The sequence below is a fragment of the Eumetopias jubatus genome, unplaced genomic scaffold (genome assembly GCF_037043125.1).
Source record: "Eumetopias jubatus isolate StellerSeaLion01/CBP00866 unplaced genomic scaffold, mEumJub1_p1.0 scaffold_4, whole genome shotgun sequence".
Classification (NCBI taxonomy): Eukaryota; Metazoa; Chordata; class Mammalia; order Carnivora; family Otariidae; genus Eumetopias; species Eumetopias jubatus.
This window is the reverse complement of record NW_028274810.1, coordinates 189,202,753-189,226,069: the sequence shown is the minus strand read 5'-3', so window position 1 is coordinate 189,226,069 and position 23,317 is coordinate 189,202,753.

The window sequence follows — 23,317 nt, the reverse complement described above, 5'->3', positions numbered from 1 at the left end:
ATCTGTTGTTTCCTGACTTGTTAATTTTAGCCATTCTGACTGGTGTGAGGTGATACCGCATTGATGTTTTGATTTAGATTTCCCTGATGCTGAGCAATGTTCAACACTTTTTCATGTGTCTGTTGGCCATTTGGATGTCTTCTTTGGAAAAATGTCTGTTCATGTCTTCTGCCCATTTCTTGATTGGATTATTTGTTCTTTGGGTGTTGAGTTTGATAAGGTCTTTATAGATTTTGGATACTAGCCCTTTATCTGATATGTCATTTGCAAATATTTTCTCCCATTCTGTCGGTTGTCTTTTGGTTTTGTGGACTGCTTTTGCTCCACAAAAGCTTTTTATCTTGATGAAGTCCCAATAGTTCATTTTTACCCTTTGCTTCCCTTGACTTTGGCGATGTTTCTAGGAAGAAGTTGCAGCGGCTGAGGTCGAAGAGGTTGCTGCCTTCTTCTCCTTTAAGATTTTGATGGACTCCTGTCTCACATTTAGGTCTTTCAACCATTTGGAGTCTATTTTTGTGTGTGGTGTAAGGAAATGGTCCAGTTTCATTCTTCTGCATGTGGCTGTCCAATTTTCCCAACACCATTTGTTGAAGAGACTGTCTTTTTTCCATTGGACATTCTTTCCTGCTTTGTCAAAGATGAGTTGACCATAGCGTTGAGGGTCCATTTCTGGGCTCTCTATCCTGCTCCATTGATCTATGTGTCTGTTTTTGTGCCAGTACCATACTGTCTTGATGATGACAGCTTTGTAATAGAGCTTCAAGTCCAGAATTGTGATGCCGCCAGCTTTTGCTTTTCTTTTTCAACATTCCTCTGGCTATTCGGGTCTTTTCTGGTTCCATACAAATTTTAGGATTATTTGTTCCATTTCTTTGAAAAAAGTGGATGGTATTTTGATGGGGATTGCATTAAATGTGTAGATTGCTCTAGGTAGCATTGACCTCTTCATAATATTTGTCCTTCCAATCCATGAGCATGGAACGTTTTTCTGTTTCTTTTTGTTTTCCTCAATTTCTTTCATGAGTATTTTATAGTTTTCTGAGTACAGATTCTTTGCCTCTTTGTTAGATTTATTCCTAGGTATCTTATGGTTTTGGGTGCAATTGTAAATGGGATCGACTCCTTAATTTCTATTTCTTCTGTCCTGTTGTTGGTGTATAGGAATCCCACTGATTTCTGTGCTTTGATTTTATATTCTGCCATTTTACTGAATTCCTGTATGAGTTCTAGCAGTTTTGGGGTAGAGTCTTTTGGGTTTTCCACATAAAGTATCATATCATCTGCAAAGAGTGAGAGTTTGACTTCTTCTTTGCTGATTTGGATGCCTTTTATTTCTTTTTGTTGTCTGATTGCTGTGGCTAGGACTTCTAATACTATGTTGAAGAGCAGTGGTGATAGTGGACATCCCTGCCGTGTTCCTGACCTTAGGGGGAAAGCTCTCAGTTTTTCCCCATTGAGAATGATATTCCCTGTGGGTTTTTCATAGATGGCTTTTATGATATTGAGGTATGTACCACTATCCCTGTACTCTGAAGAGTTTTGATCAAGAAAGGATGCTGTACTTTGTCAAATGCTTTTTCTGCATCTACTGAGGGGATCATATGGTTCTTGTTCTTTCATTCATTAATGTATTGTATCACATTGATTGATTTGCGGATGTTGAACCAACCTTGCAGCCCAGGGATAAATCCCACTTGGTCGTGGTGAATAATCCTTTTAATGTACTGTTGGATCCTATTGGCTAGTATTTTGGTGAGAATTTTTGCATCCATGTTCATCAAGGATATTGATCTGTAATTCTCCTTTTTGACGGGGTCTTTGTCTGGTTTGGGGATCAAGGTAATGGTGGCCTCATAAAATGATTTTGGAAGTTTTCCTTCCATTTCTATTTTTTGGAACAGTTTCAGAAGAATAAGTATTCTTCTTTAAATGTTTGGTAGAATTCCCCTGGGAAGGCATCTGGCCCTGGACTAATGTTTGTTGGGAGATTTTTGATGACTCCTTCAATTTCCTTAGTGGTTTTAGGTCCACTCAGGTTTTCTATTTCTTCCTGGTTCAGTTTTGGTAGTTGATACATCTCCAGGAATGCATCCATTTCTTCCAGAGTATCTAATTTGCTGGCATATAGTTGCTCATAATATGTTCTTATAATTATTTGTATTTCTTTGGTGTTGGTTGTGATCTCTCCTCTTTCATTCATGATTCTATATATTTGGGTCCTTTCTCTTTCTTTTTGATAAGTCTGGCCAGGGGTTTATCAATCTTGTTAATTCTTTCTAAGAACCAGCTCCTTCTTTCACTGATCTGTTCTACTGTTCTTTTGGTTTCTATTTCATTGATTTCTGCTCTGATCTATTATTTTCTTCTCCTGCTGGGTTTAGGCTTTATTTGCTGTTCTTTCTCCAGCTCCTTTAGGTATAGGGTTAGGTTGTGTATTTGAGACCTTTCTTGTTTCTTGAGAAAGGCTTGTAGTGGTATATACTTTCCTCTTAGGACTGCCTTTGTTGTATCCCAAAGATTTTGAACAGTTGTGTTTTCATTTTCATTTGTTTCCATGAATTTTTTAAATTCTTCTTTAATTTCCTGGTTGACCCATTCATTCTTTAGTAGAATGCTCTTTAACCTCCATTTATTTGAGTTCTTTCCGACTTTCCTCTTGTGATTGAGTTCTAGTTTCAAAGCATTGTGGTCTGAAAATATGCAGGGAATAATCCCAATCTTTTGCTACCGGTTGAGACCTGATTTGTGACCTAGGATATGATCTATTCTGGAGAATGTTCCATGGGCACTAGAGAAGAATGTGTATTCTGTTGCTTTGGGATGGAATGTTCTGAATATATCTGTGAAGTCCATTTGGTCCAGTGTGTCATTTAAAGTCTTTATTTCCTTGTTGATCTTTACTTAGATGATCTGTCCATTTCAGTCAGGGGGGTGTTAAAGTCCCCCACTATTATTGATTGTTGTTGATGTGTTTCTTTGCTTTTGTTATTAATTGGCTTATATAATTGGCTACTCCCATGTTAGGGGCATAGATATTTATAATTGTTAGATCTTCTTGTTGGATAGACCCTTTAAGTAGGATATAGTGTCCTTCCTCATCTCTTATTACAGTCTTTGTTTTAAAATCTAGTTTGTCTGATAGAAGGATTGCCACCCCAGCTTTCTTTTGGTGTCCGTTAGCATGGTAAATGGTTTTCCACCCCTCACTTTCAATGTGGGGGTGTCTTTGGGTCTAAAATGAGTCTCTTGCAGACAGCAAGATGGGTCTTATTTTTTAGTCCAATCTGATAGCCTGTTTCTTTTGATTGGGGCATTCAGCCCATTTACATTCAGGGTAACTATTGTAAGATGTGAATTTAGTGCCATTGTATTGCCTGTAAGGTGACTGTTACTGTATATTTTCTGTGTTCCTTTCTGGTCTATGTTACTGTTAGCCTCTCTCTTTGCTTAGAGGACCCCTTTCATTATTTCTTGTAGGGCTGGTTTTGTGTTTGCAAATTCCTTTAGTTTTTGTTTGTCCTGGAAGCTTTTTTATCTCTCCTTTCTATTTTCAATGACAGCCTAGCTGGATATAGTATTCTTGGCTGCATGTTTTTCTCATTTAGTGCTCTAAATATATCATGCCAGTCTTTTCTGGCTTGCCAGGTCTCTGTGGATAGGTTTGTTGCCAATCCAATGTTTCTACCATTGTAGATTACAGATCTTTTTTCCCAAGCTGCTTTCAGGATTTTCTCTTTGTCTCTGAGACTCGTAAGTTTTACTACTAGATTTTGGGGTGTTGACCTATTTTTATTGATTTTGAGGGGGGTTCTCTGTGCCTCCTGGATTTTGATGCCTGTTTCCTTCCCCAAATTAGGGAAGTTCTCTGCTATAATTTGCTCCAATATACCTTCTGCACCTCTCTCTCTTTCTTCTTCTTCTGGGATCCCAATTATTGTAATATTGTTTCATCCTATGGTATCACTTTTCTCTCGAATTCTGCCCTTGTGATCCAATAGTTGTTTATCTCTCTTTTTCTCAGCTTCTTTATTTTCCATCATTTGGTCTTCCATATCACTGATTCTGTCTTCTGCCTCGTTTATCCTAGCAGTTATTGCCTCCATTTTTGATTGCACCTCATTAATAGCCTTTTGATTTTGACTTGGTTAGATTTTAGTTTTTTATTTCTCCAGGAAGGTTTCTCTAATATCTTCCATGCTTTTTTCAAGCCCAGCTAGTATCTTTAAAATCGTCATTCTGAACTCTTGGTCCGACATCTTACTAATGTCCGTATTGATTAGGTCTCTGGCAGTGGTACTGCCTCTTGTACTTTTTGTTGAGGTGATTTTTTTCCATCTTCTCATTTTGTCCAGAGGAGAATAGATGAATGAGAGAAGAAAATGCTAACAGGGTAACAACGACCCCAGAAAAATATGCACTAAACAAATCAGAAGAGACCTGAAACTGGGGGAAAAGAAAGGGAAAGAATGAAAAAAGAAAAAAAAAAAAGAAAAGAAAAAGATAAAACAAAACAAAACAGAATATGATCAAATATGATCAGGCTGGTGCATAAATCAGTGCCACACACTAGATTTTGTGCGTATTTTTTTGTTAGAAGAAAGTGCCTCCAAAATTTTAAAGAAAGAAAAACATATATGTACAAAAATAAGGGTAAATACAATGAAGGGATGGTTATGACTATAAAGATGAAAATTATAAAAGATTTTATAAAAGGAATTGATAAGATAATAATTTGGTTGAAAAAAAGAAAGAAGAGGAATGGAAAAAAAAAAGGGAGAGAATGCGATCAGGCAGGAGACTAGAACAAAGCCATACACTATTGATTTAGGGTATATTTTGGTCTATCAGAAGAAACTGTATCTCAAAATTTTATTTTATTTTTTATTTATTTATTTTTTAAAGATTTTATTTATTTATTTGATAGAGAGAGACACAGTGAGAGAGGGAACAGAAGCAGGGGGAGTGGGAGAGGGAGAAGCAGGCTTCCCGCCAAGCAGGGAGCCCGACGCAGGGCTCGATCCCAGGACCCCGGGATCATGACCTTGAGCCGAAGGCAGACGCTTAACGACTGAGCCACCCAGGTGCCCCAAACTGTATCTCAAAATTTTAAAGAGAATAACTTATATATACCAAAAATAAGGTTTTAACTACTATGAAGGGATAGAATATGACTCTAAAAATGAAAAATAAAAAAGATTCTTTAAAAAAAGGGATTGATAAAATGTTGGTTGAAAAAGGGAAAAAGAAAAATTCAAAAAAAAAGAAAAGGAAAAAAGAAAGTTAAAAAAATTAACTTTGAAAGCCTAAAGAATCATGGGAAAAAAGCCATCAATTCTACGTGCAGTATTCTGCTGGTGCTGGAGTTCTCCCATTCTCATTGATCGGTAAACTTGGTCTTGGCTGGCTGTTCTTGCTGATTTTCTGGGGGAGTGGCCTATTGCAGTGGTTTTCAAATGTCTTTGCCGGAGGCAGAATTGCCCTGCCCTTGCCGGGGGCCAGGTTAAGTATTCTGCTCGGGTTTACTCTCTGGAGGTTTTTTTCCCTGCAAGCTTTCCGTACAGCTTTGGAGGACCAGAGTGAAAATGGAGGCCTCCCAATCTCCTCCCCGGAGGAAATGAGAACTCAGGGCCCCACTGCTCAGTGTGCCCCCAGAGAAAAGCAATCACTCCTGTCTCCCCGGTCTCCGGCTGCACTCCGTGCTCACCTGGCCTGTGACTGCGTTTCTATCTCTGGCACATGACCCCATGTGGAGTCTCCAAACCCAGCAGATTCCTGCGGTGTGCTCCCATGCCACTCCTCCCAGGGGAGGAAGGGGAGTCTCCCTGGATCTGCCTCCTGTTGGGTCCCTGCTGGAGGAGCAGTGGCCTGACTGTGCCACGGATCACAGTTTATGGCAACCCCAAGCTGAGAGCCCACTCCTCAGCTTAGTCTTTGCAGCCGGCTTCCCTGCTCTGATACCTGTGAGCCCTGCCACACTCAGGCACCCCCGGTCTTTCTGTGACCCCCAGCGTCCTGAGACCACACTGTCCCAGCGAGGGTTCCACCCCCTGCTTAGCCACTGGAGCGACGTCCCTCAGCAGAGCTGACTTCTAAAATTTCCGATTTTGTGCTCCGCGGCTCCATCACTTGCCGGTAGCGGCTGATGGAGGCCTCTTCCCCCACCATCTGTCTTTCCGAATATCGCTTCAGATTCACTTCTCTGCATGTCCTACCTTCCAGAAAGTGGTTGCTTTTCTGTTCAGAGAGTTGCTGCTATTCTTTTCTTCGATCTTGTGTTGAATTTGTAGATGTTCAGACTGGTTTGATCCCTATCTAGCTGAATTCCGGGGACCAAACAAAATTTAGGTCTCCTACTCCTCTGCCATCTTGCTGCTCCTCCTGGGTGTTTGTTCTGAGGCCAGTGAGTGTTATCTAGTTGTATCTGTGGGATGAGGTATTTATGGTCCTCTTACCCTACCGTCTTCCCCAGAAGTTGGTATTTCTTTTTTAACCTTGGCCCTCCAGTTATTATTTCTCTTCTGCTTGCCACAAATTGACTTCTGAAGGTGGTAGCCACAGTGGCAGCACAATGTGTGTGTCTTATTGCAAGACTTTCCAAATGATGATGTCCCCTTTGTCATCTTTTTTCTATGGCTGAGACCAAAGAATGTTATTAATTTCTAGTTTGAATTCATCGTAGTTGGAGAATAAGTTATTATTTCAATTATTTTACATTTGTTGAGGTTTGTTTTATTCCCCAAGATATGGTGCACCTTGGTATATGTTGTTGAGTTCCATATCCTTGCTGATTTTCTGTCAATTCTCGAGAGCAGGAAATTGAAATCTCCAGCTATTGTTATGGAATCATCTATTTCTTTTTTTGCTTTTGTCATTTTTTCTTCATATATTTTGCAGCTGTTTTTTGGTGCATTATTTGAATTGTATATCATCATGGTGGATTGACCCTTTTATCATTGGGTGAAGTCCCTCTGCCTCTGGTAATTTTCTTTGGTCTGAAGTATACTTTTTCTGTTATTAATATAGCTACTCCACTTTCTTTTGATTAATGTCTGTATGGCTATCTTGGTTCCTTTTACTTTCAGCCTATGTTGTTATATTTTAAGTGAGTTATACAGAGAGTATAAGTGGATCATGTTTTTAATTCACTCTGCCAATCTCTGCCTTTTAATTAATGTAGTTAGACTACTTAAGTCTGACATTTTATTTTTTGTTTTTTGTCTCTGTTTTTTTTATCTATAGTGTTTTTTGGTGTGTCATTTTATTTACTTTTTAGTGATTGCTCTAAGCACATATATCTATATCTATATATCTATATATATCTCAGTTTGCTTATGTCATTATTTTATCAGTTTTAGTGAAGTGTAAAAATCTTACCTCCCTTTATATTTTTTATCTTCTTTCATTTACAATATCTTAAATATTAACTTTTGCATACACTGAGAGACACATCATCCAATGTTATAATTTTTGCTGCAGGTCTAAACGTAACTTAGAAAACTCTAAAAGAGAAGAAAAGTTTACCCTCCCCCCCTTTTTTACTCTTACTGTTCTCTTTTTTCTTCCTGATGTTCCATTTCCTATTTTGATAAATTTTCTGTTTGGGTAACTTCTTTCAGGCATTTTTTTAAGGGTAGATCTTCTTTCTTTTCTTTCTTTCTTTCTTTCTTTCTTTCTTTCTTTCTTTCTTTCTTTCTTTCTTTCTTTCTTTCTTTCTTTCTTTTTCTTCCTTTCTTCCTTTCTTTCTTTCTTTCTTTCAAGATTTTATGTATTCATTTGAGAGAGAAGGAGAGAGAGAGCGAGTGCAAGCAGGGGGAGAGGCATAGGGAGAGGAGGTAGCAGGCTCCCCGCTGAGCAGGGAACCAGATGCGGGGCTTGATCCCAGGACCTGGAGATCATGACCTGAGTCGAAGACAGATGTCCAACCATCTGAGCCACTCAGGTGCCCCAGGTAGATTTGCTTTCAACAAATGATCTTAGTTTTCCTTCATTTGAGATGTTTTTCATATACTATTCATTTCTGAAGAAAAACTTACTTAGATATGGAATTCTGAGTTTGCAGCTCTTAAATTTTTGTTTTCTTTTTAGGCATTTGATAATGTGTCACTTTCTGGTGGCCTCCATGATTTCTGATAAGAAACATGACATTTGGTAATTATAATAAATCTTGGCATGGATTTCTTTGTTTTTACCCTATGTTTGCTCGGCTTTTTATATCTGTAGGGTTATGTCTTTTGCCAAATTTGGAAAAATTTCTTTCATTATTTCTTTGCAGCCTTTCCTTCCGAGACTGATGTTATGAATGCTAGATCTTTTGTTATAGTTCCATAGGTCCTAAGGCTCTGTTCATTTTTTAAAAATCTATTTTTATCTCTTTTCAGTTTGGGTGATTTCTATCTTCTGGGTTACCAAATCTTTCCTTTGTTTTCTCTATTCTGCTAATAAGCCTATCCATTGATTTTTAAACTTACTTTTTAAATAGACTACTTTAGAATAGATCTAGACTTAAGAAGAGTTATGCTGATAGTGTAGAGAGCTCCCATATACCCCTATCATTAACATTTTGCATCAGTATGGTCTACTTGTCACTGTGAATGAGCCAATATTGATACATTAACTGAAGTCCATACTTTATATACTTTCTTAGTTTTTAACCTAATGTTCTTTTTGTGTTCCAGAACCCCATTCCATGATACCACATTACCTTTAGTCACCATGTCCCCTCAGGCTCCTTTGGTTGTGACATTTTCTCAGACTTTCCTTGTTTTTGATGACCTTGGAGGTTTTGAGGAATACTCACCAGATATTTTGTATATCGTCTCTTAATTGGGTCTTGTCTGGTGTTTTTCTCATGATTAGACTGGGATTGTGGGTTTTGGGAAGGAACGTCACAGAGGTAAAATGCCATTCTCATCACATGCTATTAAAGTACATACTATCAATATACTGTCAACATGACTGTTGATGTTACTCTTGATCCCTTGGCTGAGGTGACATTTGCCATCTCTACTGTAAAGTTCCTCTTTCCCCCCCCAAGTCATCCTGTACTCTTTGGAATAAAGTCACTATTGCAACCAGTACTTAAGGAAGGGGGATTTATGCTATATCTCCTTGAACACAGAGTATTTACATAAATCATTGGAAATTCTCCACGAAAGATTTGCCCATCTTTCTTTCTTTCTTTCTTTCTTTCTTTCTTTCTTTCTTTCTTTCTTTCTTTCTTTCTTTCTTTCTTTCTTTCTTTCTTTCTTTCTTTCTTTCTTTCTTTCTTTCTTTCTTTCTTTCTTTCTTTCTTTCTTTCTTTCTTTCTTTTCTTTCTTTCTTTCTTTCTTTCTTTCTTTCTTTCTTTCTTTCTTTCTTTCTTTCTTTCTTTCTTTCTTCTTTCGTTCTTTCTTTTTCTTTCTTCTTTCTTTCCTCTCTCTCTCCTTCCTTCCTATCATCTATCTATCATCTGTCATCATCATCTATCCTCTATTTATCCTCATCCATCATATCAATCATCTATTCATTTACCTATATTAGTATGGGTTCATGAATGTTTATTTTATACATTGTGTTCTAATCCAATACTATGTTGGTCAAATTATTTTTGCTCAAATTATTCCAACTTTGGCCATTAGGGACCCTTTCAATTGGTTCCTTGTCCCTTTGACATACTCCCATCAGTGTATGTATTATTATTGTTGTTATTTTTTTAGCACTTCCTTACTTTCTGGCACTACACAATTCTCCTGGCTTATCCCATATATTTCCTGTCACAGTCCTAGGATCAGCCATGTCACTGTAGAACCTGATTCTTTTTATCAGAGAAGGGCATTAAGGAACTAAGATTTGGGTGCTAGCTGTGTTCAATGCTACTAGTCCCTCTAAACTGACAGAGCAAAGAAATACATGTGTGTATATTAACCTGTATACACACAAATGTATAAACATTTCTCTGTATAATCATATTCATCTATATTAAACTAAGGTGGGCTCATACTGATGTCTCAAACTTTAACCCATTACCACATGGGTTATTCTAGACTCCTACCCTTACTTCTCTGTAATCTCCCACTTCAGTGGTGCAAAACCTGCCCCTCTTCATATGCCATAGATTTATATATTGTTCAATTATGGCATACATAAATTGTGGCTTCAAAATTCTTAATCTATACCCTAATGGGAAATAACTTTATCAACTACAGTACAGTGCTTATATGCAGTTCCTTTTATCTTTAGCTTTACAGACTGCTAATATGCAAAATAACTTAGGTCGTCACCCTTCCCACTCTTACCCCTTCTCAGTAAGGTTATTTCATATATTGGTAATACAGTTGAATTCTTTTGTCATAGTTTGCTTTCCATATTGAAATTCCTCTTATATACTAAATTTTTCTAGTATATAAAATAAATTTACATACATTAAGGTTTATTCTTTCTGCTGTAAAGTTGTATGGATTCACTATTATAGTATCATACAGAATAATTTCATTGCTTCAAAAAATCACCTGTGCTTCCCCTATCCTGAGAAATGCTAATGTATTTCCCATCTGTATAGGTTTACCTTTTCCAGAATATTATATAAGTGGAATCATAAAGTATGTAGTCTTTTTAGACTGGGTTTTTTCATGTAGCAATATGCATTTAAGATTCATTCATATCTTTGCATTGCTTCATGATTCATTCTTTTTTATAGAAAATAATAGTATTTTATTGTATGAGCGTATCATAGTTTATTTTTTCATTTACCTATTGAAGGACATCTTGGTGGCTTCCACAGTTTTGTGGATAAATTTGTTATAAATATTTACATGAAGAATTTCATATGGACATGTTTTAAAATCTACTGGATAAATGCCTAGAAGTGTCACTGTTGGATTATATGATAAGACTATGTCGAGCTTTATAAAAAACTGTCAAAATTTCTTCCAAAATTTGGATTCCCAGCAGCAATGAATGAGAGTTCCTGTTACTCCACATTCTCGCCAGTAGTTGGTATACATTCATTGGGTTTTAAATTTTTGTTTATTGTACCTTAGCTATAAAATATCCATTTGGTTCTTCTTTATACCTTCTTTTTCTTTGCTGAGACTTACTATGTTTTCATCCCCTCTTGGTCTTCTCTGACTGCACTTCATCATGGGAGTTGGGATGCCTCATCACAGCTTAGTGAAGGTTCAGGCTCACCAAGTCTATGCTCTGCATTCAGTCTTTGCTGTCAGAGGTAGCTATGGGGGCTGGAATAGAGTGGTTATCATCTAAAGGTTTTTGTCTTATTAGGCTGCCCAATTTCTGGTCCATAGGCTAAAGAGAGCAGGCTTTTCTTGGTGCTTTTTGTGTGTCTGTGCCCATTGGAATTTCCATGTTGCTAGCTTCTCTAGCACCAGTCTGGGATATATGAAGCAAAGAAAACCTGAGGAACTCAGCATCATGTTGTTTATTGGGTCCAGGTTTTCCTACTTGGTTTGCATTCTTCTCTACACCTTTCAGAGTCTCCTTTTGTTTGATTTATATATAACATCCAGGGTTTTTAGCTGTACTTAAAGAGAAGAATAAGAATAAGTATGTCTACTCTACCTTTTTGAAAGAGAAAGTTCTCAAAATGGATTTTTAAAAATTGAATTTGTGCCCAGAAGTCTTGCTGACTTCTACCATTAATTATAATTATTTATGTGTAGATTCTTTGTAATTTTTTATGTATACGGCTCTATCATTTGTACATGTGGAAAATACTTTTTGATCCTTTCTTTCTACTTCTTTTACCTTTTTCTTTTTCTAGCTTTGCTGGGGTGTTTAAGATTTCTAGTATAGTGTGGCAGAAAGCAGGCAGATCTTTCTGATATTCAATTAAGCATCAATTAAGTATCTCATACGGTGTAGGTTTTTTGAAGAGACTGTTTTTTTGATTTTTTTTTGGATTAAGGAAGTTTCCAGCATGTTAAGAATTTTATTTTGTTTTAAAATCATGAATGGATATGGTTTCATACAAAGTTTTCCCTGCATTTATATAGATGGTCATATGTTATTTGTTTTTATTGGTCAATGTAGTAAATAACATTAATTGTTTTTCTAATAATAGATCAAACCTACATTATGGTTATAAACCCATATCATCTTTTATCTAAAATAGTTTGTGTAACATTTGAGTTATTTATTTCTTCAATATGTGCTAGAGCTTAATGATAACATTTTGTATGGCTGGGGTTTTTATTATGAGAAGATTGTAAACTACTATTTCAATTTCTTTAATGCTAACAGTACTATCAGGTTTTTATTTCCTATTGAATCAGTTTTGATTATAAGAATTTCTAAGATTTCACCACATAAACCTGCAAAAAATCAAAATTGCAAATGTTTGTACCATTTTCAGTTGTGCTCCAAATGGACACTTAGCTTAGATGGCAGATATTTATACCATCTGTCCAGCTTACTTCTTTTATAAAGATATGGTTCTCTATCTTGTAACAACTATGGCCATACTTGAATTACCTCAGGAAATATTTAAATATTTGATCGTGTAGCTTGTATTCTTAGAATAAATATCCGAATATTTTTCTCAGAATTATTTTTATTTCCCAGAAGCAAGAAAAAACAACACTGTAGTTTTTTTTGTTGAGATCTACCATAGCATCAAATAGATGGGGCATCTTCCTTGGATTCTAAGTTATCTATAGAAATTTGAGGATTTATTTAATTAATTCTTATAACATTTACAAGATTCCTCCCAGTCAGGAAGGTCTCTATGGAGGCTTCATCTTTCTTTAAAGACTTGCTTATAGGAAGAAACCAACCAACCAACTCATTTCTTTCTTCTTTCTGCTATGAATTTTCTGGTGGATGACAATTATCATTTCCAACTAGAATTTATTCTACATCATCTCAACTGCAGATCCCCTATCCCCAACTTGTATAAGTACATTTGTTGATATTTTTACTAGAAGAATTTCTCATTATTGCTCCATAAAGTGGTCCACTCTATTTTGGGAAAATCTTGACCTTTGAACCCCCAGGATTATTTTTCTTGTCATCATCATCATCATCATCACTACTTCTTTTAAGAGAAAGTAGCACATAACTGATAATAATAATAAAAAAAGAAAGTAGCATAGCTTTGAATTTTCCTGGGCAGAGATATACAGAGATTGTAAGCGTATCTGATTGACTGGTAGTAATTGTATTGGTGGCGTATGTGTTTTGTATTTGTCATCTCTCCTCTAGAGTTTAGAATTCAGTCACATATAATTATTAGTTGTCTTTAAAAAGACAGTTTTGTCACAGTTTTCCAGAGACTAATATATAGATTATTTTAGATGGTGGACTTAGAAGATCTCTCTGTAACTCTCACTGTAGTTTCTCAGTGACATACTCTTTCTGTCAGTTTCCCTAATGGCATCTTTGTCTTTTTTTTTTTTTTTAAAGAATCTGGGGACTGGCAAAATTTTGTGTATATATACATTGTGTATATGTGCGTTTTTTGAGGAAAATGGAAGACCATGTCAATTTACCTTGCCAATTCCACTGGAAGAAGAAGCCCAAGGGAAAAGGATAAAGTGAAAGGAATTCCATCAGAAACTCACTTGATAAATATTCTCTGACACCAGCATGCACTGAGATTTATGTAAGATGAGAGCTGATTTCAGGGATCTCATTAAAATGAATTTACCATAATGAATTATTTTTCTGTTCTTCTGTGAAATAATTTCTTTCTTATTGGAAGTAATTGATTATGAGCACTTTGCTCTGCAAGCTAACTGGGGTAAATCTAAATTGAGATGAAGTGATTATGTCCTGCTTATCTATCCCATTTCACTTCAATTGTCCAGCTCCTGAGAGAAAGTATACCTAATTCCTAAACCACTTGAGGAAACAAAATTATATGTTTTCTGAACACAAAATGATCCAGGTGCTGAGAAATTAAGGAGTTATATTTGCATGATAGCTCTTCTCTACTGAGTGTAGAATGATTTTCATCTTACTTCAGTGAAGTTAGGGGTTATCTCCCTTTTATATTCAACTTCTATAATATAGAAATGAGTTCTAACTGTGCTTTTGTTCCAAGAAAATTCTACTACAGCAGAAAAATTTTAGTTCTCAATAACATAATTTTCTTTTTATTTCAGTGGTTCCTAACTTTTTTCAAATTCGGATTTTTTTTGAGATTTTTATCAGTTATAGACTGCTTCCTCAGAAAAATGCACATATATACACAAAATTTTGCCTAGAAGGGTTTGATAATTGCTATAGACTCATGGCTGCTTGTTGCTGTGTAATTCCTATTCTCCTCCTTTCCCAATGGGAGTGAGTTTTTATTGCAATTATGCACATTGGGTGTGTTAATGGGGAAGATACCTTTTTAGGTCATATGTTCATAGGTCACTGGGTCTTGAGAAGCCACATTTGGACCTGATGATGAGGGTATCACTGAGAGTTCCTAGACTTCAAGGAGGATGAAGTAACAGGGTGAGTCCTCAGGGTTGATCTCCCATGGGGAAGGACTGAAGGATTCTCTGTATTGGAAGGGTAGGTGTAGATATTGGATAGCGAGAGGTAGACTGTGGTAGACTGCTGTTTGCTTACCCATATCCACTCATCCCTTTTATGTTACATTGTGCTTCTGTTTGTTAGATATTCCAGTTTTTCCTCCCTATAATGCCCCTCACAATGGGAAGTTATACATCACCATATATTTAATAAGACAAGAGTGGCCATGTGATGTTTTTTAGCCATTGGAATGGGGACAGAATTAATGTGTGCCATTTCTAGACAGAGTCTTTTGTACCTGGCACCAGGATTGCTTCCTTTATTCTTTCTATAAGATTGGACATACATCAGCTGGTGGTGCTCCATCGGCCTCCATTCTGGAGGGAGGATGACATGGAGCAAAGTAGCAGCTGGACCTGGATGAACATGTGACCATTATTGAAAGTCACTGGGATTTGGGGTCATTTGTTGCTGCAGCAAAACTTTGTTATGACTAATACATTCTTCCTCTTTGATATCAAAGTTACTATATTTCCAATTTTCTCACTATGCCCTGTGCTCTGGGATGCTGATCTCTATTGACTATATCCACCATGCTTCCTTTCTTTCTGCCTCTGGTTGGGTTCAACTGATGGGAGGCATCAGTAGGATATTGGAGAGGGGAGGAGAGAAAGCTCAGAGTATTTATCCCCTGGCTTCTTCCTTGCCAGGCTATAGGTTGGAGATGTCTGTGTTCCTCTACCTAAGACCTCAGTGATCTGGTAAACACTCCTTCCTCTTGCCCTCCAGACCCAGATGTAATGGCCTTCTGCTGTTGTTATGTATCTGGTCAAATCTTATTATTTACCTTTATTAAACTCTTCTTAGTTTTCCCCAAACCTTGACTGGTACAATGAGCATTGCTGCAGGGTGGATGAAATAAGTGAGAAAGAGCAGGTTAAGCCACCATCACTCCCAGGAAGGACATTCAAAACATAACCCTTTGAGGGTGCCTGGGTAGCTCAGACGGTTAAGTGTCTGCCCTCAGCTCAGGTCAGGATCCTATGGCCCTGGGATTGAGTCTGACATTGGGCTTCCTGCTCAGTGAGGAGTTTGCTTCTCCCCTCTCCCTTTGCTGCTCTCTCTCTTTCTCTCTCTCTCTCTCTCTCTCTGTCAAATAAATAAATTAAAATCTTAAAAAAAAAGAACACAACCCCTTTCAATGGGAAGGCAGGGGGATCAATAGCATTGTCTTTATGTGTTAAGGACAACACAGTATATTGTACCTGCTGAGGATATTTGATATAGCAATGAAATATTTGCAAACAAATATTTGGCTTGAATTTGCAATCATTCTCATGGTCTACTGAGTCCTGAAAAAGGGTCATTATCTCAAATTCTCAGGAAAGGGAACTGCCAATTTGGGAAATTAATGACACACAACACGGCCACCTAGAATACTAGCAAACAGGCAGTGTTTATAGCTGTGATAAGCAAAATTTCTGAAATGCCCCCTCCCCCACCCCCAAGCAGTAATGAGCTATCACTCCCTTGATTGCCTTATGTTACATGGCACAGCTGGCCTTAAGTTAAGGAGATTAACTGGATAATCTGGGTGGGTCCAGTATACTTGGAGTAACCCTTACAAGCAGAGGGTTTTCTTTGGCTGGTGGTACAAGTCAGAGAGATTTGAAGCATAATGGGGTTTTGATACACTGTTTGCTGTCACTGCCTGGGGAATGTTTATCATCTCATTGTGTATAGTAAACTGACTGGTAACTAGCAAATCTACACAAACAAATTTAAGGCAAATGTGGGAAGTTGGAAGCTATCCTTTTGGCTTAAAGCAGTGTGAAGGAAATGATGGCTGCTGTCCTTTTGGACTATGGAATATCTACCTTGGAATTTGTTACTGGAATGTACTTGTGCTGCTTGTGGTCCTTAGTCACCCACTTGGAGCTGTGCTGGTGTGCCATGCTGTATGGCAGCAACCCTGTGCTGTCACCCTCTGTCCAGTTTGCTTTTCTCTCAGGCCTTGCACTTCTCATCTAACATGATGATATCAGTTAACAGACCTGGGACAAGCCTGGATCAGCATTTTCACAAATTACCCCATGTGAAGCTTTGTACTGTGAATTTTGAAAACAACAGGCCTACAAAGAGGATCTTGAAAAAATATTCTTAAGGGCGCATTTGTGTTACTACAGTCTATGGCACCCTGCCTTTGTTAAAAAGTTGAATTGAGTGAATCATACTCTTAGAGATTGTAGCTTATCCTGAATCTTTGATTTGGATAGGGGCTTGTCTCCCCATGAATTCTGGTGTCAGTTGAGCTCTGAGCTACTTTACTCAGCTGATTAGAGAAAGTTCCTGTGTTAATGTAAAGATGCAAACCACCTTGGCATAGAGACAAACTCTGCTCCACATGGGAAGAGCCTAACTCCTTATTTCAGTCAATGTCTCATGCTTGGTCACAACAGAGAGTGAGGGATCACCATCAATACTAGCAAGATCATCCAGAAGTGCCTGTTCTACAGACAGTGGGTGGGCAGGTTAGAATCTGGAACTTAATGTTTCTAACCATTTTGGCTCAATAGAAGTTTAAACTGTTTATGCATGTGGCCTATTTAGGCAATTTGTGCTATGTCAAAGGTTTGAAATGCAACTGCTCATTTTGAATCATTTATTCCAATTCTTGTGTGTTGTCTGGTTGATGGCAGGTCTCTTAAAGATGGTATAATTAAAAAAACTACACATACACACAAGGAGAATGGCATGGATCATGCATTTGACGAATTAAAAAATTACAATAAAAATAAACAGAAGTATATCCATATCAACTATATCAATGAGATTTGAAAGAAAGTTATTTGCATACTTGTTGAAAGAACATTTGATCTGTTCCCTGTGAGAAGGAAACTTGGCCAGGTGGCAGTCATGCATTAAGGACAATTACAAAACAAAAATGAACCACAGCACTTTGGTTTGATCTACCCAAATCAGTTCACAGTAATAAAACATATTCTTTACTTTTGAAAAAATGATGAAAGCCATGCCATCTCTAGAATACTATGATTTGACTAATCTCTCCCAACTGTCTTGACTATTATTGAGAAGAAAGGCTTTTGTCTTGAAATACACTTTTCTTACATTAAGCCCTGATAACTCACAAACATCAATGAAAGAACAAAAGGACTTTACAAAGAAGCTGCCTCGGAGGAAAATTTATGGAGATGGAGTAATTTCACAGGGCCTTTCCTTGGGGCTGTCACTGTGCCATAGGTCCCTGAGCCACTCCACTGTGGAGGGCAGCAGCCCCTGACACATCCTGGTCTGATTAATGTGGCAATTAAGCCACCTCCCCCAGCCAGGCTTTTTTAGTAGAGGAGAAAGGGGTTTGAGGGAAGTTGACAGAGCCTGGAAACCATTCGTGAACTTCTAGTAAGTCTTGGAAATATACTATCTTGAAAAATTTTGTATTCACCAAAATTTTTTCAAAATAATGTGGCTGAGCACCTGTAATTGAACATAGGGAAATCAGTTCCTGGGGATATATGGGATTGAAGAAGAACGTATGCAATGAGTAATAGAGAAAGAATGGACCATCCAATAAGGGCTTTTGGGACAACTGCCTACCTGATGGGGGAAAATATTAGAGTCCTGACTTCCCCAAATACAAAAGTAAATTCTGGATGAAATATATTTCTAAAATGGAAAGCCTAACTTTAAAAGGTGCTAAAAGAAAACCTATAGAGGGATCTTTTCATAACCTTGGGGTCAACTAAGAGTTTATTAAGTTACACAAATTCTGAACACCATCAAGGAATTGATTGACAGCTCTGACCAACAAAAACAAAACACTAAAACCACTTCTGATTAGTGAAAGACATGATAAACAAAGTTAAAACAAGAACGAAAGATCAGAAGAAAATATCTGCTGCACATACAACAGAACGAGTTATAGTCATAATAAAGAGTTCACACAAATCAATAAGAAAAAGGCAAATGACAGGAGAGGTAGAGTCCTGGAAAAACAACAACAATGACCCATAAGTACTGAAAAGATGTTCAACCTCCCTAATAATCAGGGGAACATAAACTAAAACAACAGCAAGATTCCATATTTTACTGGTTAGATTGGCAAAAGTTAAGAAGATAAAAATCATATCTGGAATTGGTGAGGGACAGAAGGAAACATGCATTCATATCCTGTGGTGCATATTATTGCAGCCATTTTGATGGTATTTTTGCAATAGCCATCAAAAGCTGGCAAGATCTAGAAAAATTAAAAATGCACATTTGACCAGCAATTCCATTTTTGGAATATGGACACAAGATAAATAAAAATTAAATATACCCTGCATTGTTACACAGTGAAAATTGGAATCAACCTGAATGTTCATTATCAGGGGACCAGTAAACAATTTTTGGCATATACATATATCTTATGAAATATGATAAGGCATTGCAAACATAAGTTAGATATGTAGATACAGACAGAAAATTCTCCAATATATATTCAGTGACATTCTTAAAAACAGTACCAAAAATTCTGTAATACGAAGGATCTCACAGATAGTAGGCATTCAATAACTATTTGTTGAATGAAACATATGTAAATGTATAGGAAAAGTTCTGGAAGGACATGGCAAAGTGTGCACAGCAGTCACCTATGGGGAAGGCAGAAGGATACAGGATTTGGGAAAGTAGCAAAGGGGCACTTACACATCATACCGTATACATCTTTCTATTGTTTGCATGTTTATTTCATGATAGTTTTAAAGAAGTTGTGCCTTCTCCAAAGGGAGTGATTTCACTGCCGTCTATACAGTGAAGGTGATTGCTTAGGTGTGGCAATATTAGGTTGTCTTTTTGATGGCTTTGTTGTTGTTATTATTATAATACTTGAGTAGTACTTATTGGCATAACAAAATGAATTAATTACACAGGTATAATATTCAGTAAGTTTTCATTTATATGAAGTTAATTAAAACACAAGCAAAAGTAACTTGTGAAACAAATCCCAACAACATTTGTCAGTGGTTGGGTGACAGAGGGGCTGTTGACTGGAAAGGGCCTGGGGTTGTCTTCTGGGTTGCTGGACATATTTCACCATTTGACAATTGGTGCCATAGGGTACAAATAAGTATAATTTAAAGTAAAAAATATACAGTTAAGATTTGTGCCTAATGTAATTGTGTGAATGATTTCTCAGCAAATATATTCCTGATACTCCTGGTGGGAAGTGAGCCTCAAAGATGTAAGGACTGGGGTTAAAATGCTGGTTCCTCATATCTCAATATCATAAAAGCCATATATGAAAAACCCACACCAAATATCATCTTCAATGGGGAAAAACTGAGAGCTTTTCCCCTAAGGTCAGAAACATGATAGGGATGTCTGCTCCCACTGCTTTTGTTCAACATTGTGCTGGAAGTCCTAGCCTCAGCAATCAGACAACAAAAGAAATAAAAGGCATCCAAATTAGCAAAGAAGAGGTCAAACTCTCACTCTTCACAGCTGACATGATACTCTATGTAGAAAACCCAAAAAACCCCACCCCCAAATTGATAGAACTGATACAGGAATTCAACAAAGTCGCAAGATATAAAATCAATGCACAGAAGTCAGTTGCATTCTATACACTAACAATGAGGCAGAAGAAAGAGAAACCAAGGAATTGATCCCATTTACAATTGCACCAAAACCCATTAAATACCTAGGAATAAACCTAGCCAAAGAGGTAAAGGATCTGTACTTTGAAAACTATAGAACCTTTATGAAAGAAATTGAGGATGACACAAAGAAGTGAAAAAACATTCCATACTCATGTATTGGAAGAACAAGTATTGTTAAAATGTCTAAGCTACCCAAAGCAACCTACATATTCAGTGCAATTCCTATCAAAATACCATCAACATTTTTCATACAGCTGGAACAAACAATCCTAAAATTTGTATGGAATCAGAAAAGACCCTGAATAGCCAAAAAAATGTTGAAAAAGAAAAGCAAAGCTGGCGGCATCACAATTCTAGACTTCAAGCTCTATTACAAAGCTGTCATCATCAAGACAGTATAGTACTGGCACAGAAACAGACACATAGATCAATGGAACAGAATAGAGATCCCAGAAATGGACCCTCAACTCTCTGATCAACTACTTTTCAACAAAGCAGGAAAGAATAACTAATGGAAAAAAGTCTCTTCAACAAATGGTGTTTAGAAAATTGGACAGCCACATGCAGAAGAATGAAACTGGACCATTTTCTTACACCATACACAAAATAAACTCAAAATCGATGAAAGATCTAAATGTGAGACAGGAATCCATCAAAATCCTAAAGGAGAACACAGGCAGCAACCTCTTTGACCTTGGCCACAGCAACTTCTTGCTAGACATGTCTCCCAAGGCAAGAGAAACAAAAGCAAAAATGAATGATTTTGATCTCATCATGATAAAAAGCTTTTGCAAAGGAAACAGTCAACAAAACTAAAGGCAACCTACGGAGTGGAAGAAGCTATTTTCAAATGCCATATGATAAATGGCTAGTATCCAAAATCTGTAAAGAACTTATGAAAATCATTACCCAAAAAACCCCACAAAAAATCCAGTCAAGAAATGGGCAGAAGGCATGAACAGATATTTCTCCAAAGAACACCTACACATGGCCAACAGACACATGAAAAGATGCTCAACATCACTTGGCACCAGGAAAATACAAATCAAAACCACAATGAGATACCACCTCACACTGATCAGAATGGCTAAAATGAACAACTCAGGAAACAACAGATGTTGGTGAGGATGTGGAGAAAGGGGAACCCTCTTACACTATTGGTGGGAATGCAAGCTTGTGCAACCACTCTGCAAAACAGTATGGAGGTTCCTCAAAAAGTTAGAAATAGAACTATACTATGACCATCAATTGCACTACGAGGTATTTATTCAAATGATACAAACGGGCACATACACCCCACTGCATAAAACAGCAATGTCCACAATGGCCAACAGATGGAAAGAGCCCACATCCATCAACAGATGAATGGATAAAGAAGATGTAGTATATATATATATATATATATATATATATATATATATATATATACACACACACACACACATATATATACATACACACACACACACACACACACACACACATATATGGAATGGAATATTATTCAGTCATCAAAAAGAATGAAATCTTGCCATTTGCAATGACGTGGATAGAACTAGAAGGTATTATGCTAAGTGAAATAAGTCAGTCAGAGAAAGACAAATACCATATGATTTCACTCATATGTGGAATTTAAGAAACAAAAAAGAGGAACATACAGGAAGGGAAGGAAAACTAAAATAAGATGAAAATAGAGAGAGAGCCAAACCCTAAGAGATGCTGAACTCTAGGAAACAAACTGAGGGTTGTTGGAGGAGATGTGTGGTGGGATGGGATAATGGGGTGATGGGCTTTAAGGAGAGGAGTTGATGTAATGATCACTGGGTGTTATATGCAACTGATGAATCACTAAATTCTACCTCAGAAACTAAGAAAAAAAAAAGAATACTGGTTCCTACTCAATTCCCTTCCTACAGAAAGAGAATTGCTTCCCTTCCTCATCTTCTCAACCTCCTGTGATCTGGATTTTGTTCTTACTATCCCCTGAAACTGTTTTGCTAAGATTGCCAACAACTTCCTAGCTCCTTAATCAAATGGGAACTTGTTAGTTCTCTGTCACTTGACTTTAAAGCAGTATCATTGTCTGCCACTGTCTTTTTTGAAACATTCTTTTAACTTCCACGAAACTACATACTGGCTTTCTACCTCTCTGCTATGTTTTCTGTCTCTTTGCTGTTACTCTCTTCCTATTCCTTAGATGTTAGTTTTCTTTAGGATTTGTCTTTGACTTCTTCCTACTTTCTGTGTTCTTCATAGTCTTCCCATGTGACCCCGTTCACTCTTGTGTTTTAAATCCAATCTACATGCCATATTTCCAGCCCAAACTGTGCTTTTGAGCTCCAAACCTATACCTCCAGCTTCAACTGGCCATCTCAATGTGGTGTCATAAACATCTCAAATTCAACATATTCAGAATCAGACTCATTTTTCCCAAACCCAGATCAGTCCTCCTTCCTCCAGTTCCCACCTTCATGATTGGCAACACCTTCTGTCCATTCAGAAAACAGGAAGTTCTCACTTTGTATTTTATACTCAGTAGGAGATGAAGCCTGCAAATTCTTTGTTACTAATGTCTTATGAACAAAACCTATTCTGTGTTGTCTAATCTTAAAATCACTGCCTTGGTTTGGACCACATTTCTAGGGCTTGGCTAGTGAAATAGTTTTCTAAACAATCTCTCTGCCTCCAGTCTTGTTTCTCTCCCTCTTAGTTTCAGAGGTAGAGTTTAATGATTCATCAGTTGCATATGACATCCAGTGCTCATTACATCAAGTGCCCTCCTTAACGCCCATCACCCAGTTACCCCATCCCCCCTCTTGTTTATCTTGAATACATTGTAAGTGTTGTATTGTGCTCCTTTTTTCCCCACACCAGTCAGAAGTGTTTTATTTTAAAAAATGTGAAAAAAAACACAAAAAACCTTTTAATCGGAAAGTCTGATTAAACTAAACATTAACTCAAGTTCTCAAAAACCCACTGGGGAAGACCAACAGGTACATCAAAAAAAAAAAAAAAAAAAAAGCAGGCAACTGCTGACAAGTCTTTGTGGAAAAGTAAGTTGCATAGTTATACAAGCTTCCCTAATGATTATCAAGCTCAAATTTTGTTTTTCAAAAAAAGTTTTCAATATATACCAAGGAAACCATGCAGACACCCCTAACAGTGCAAGGATGTAACAATGAAGTTTAAGGGTGAAGGAA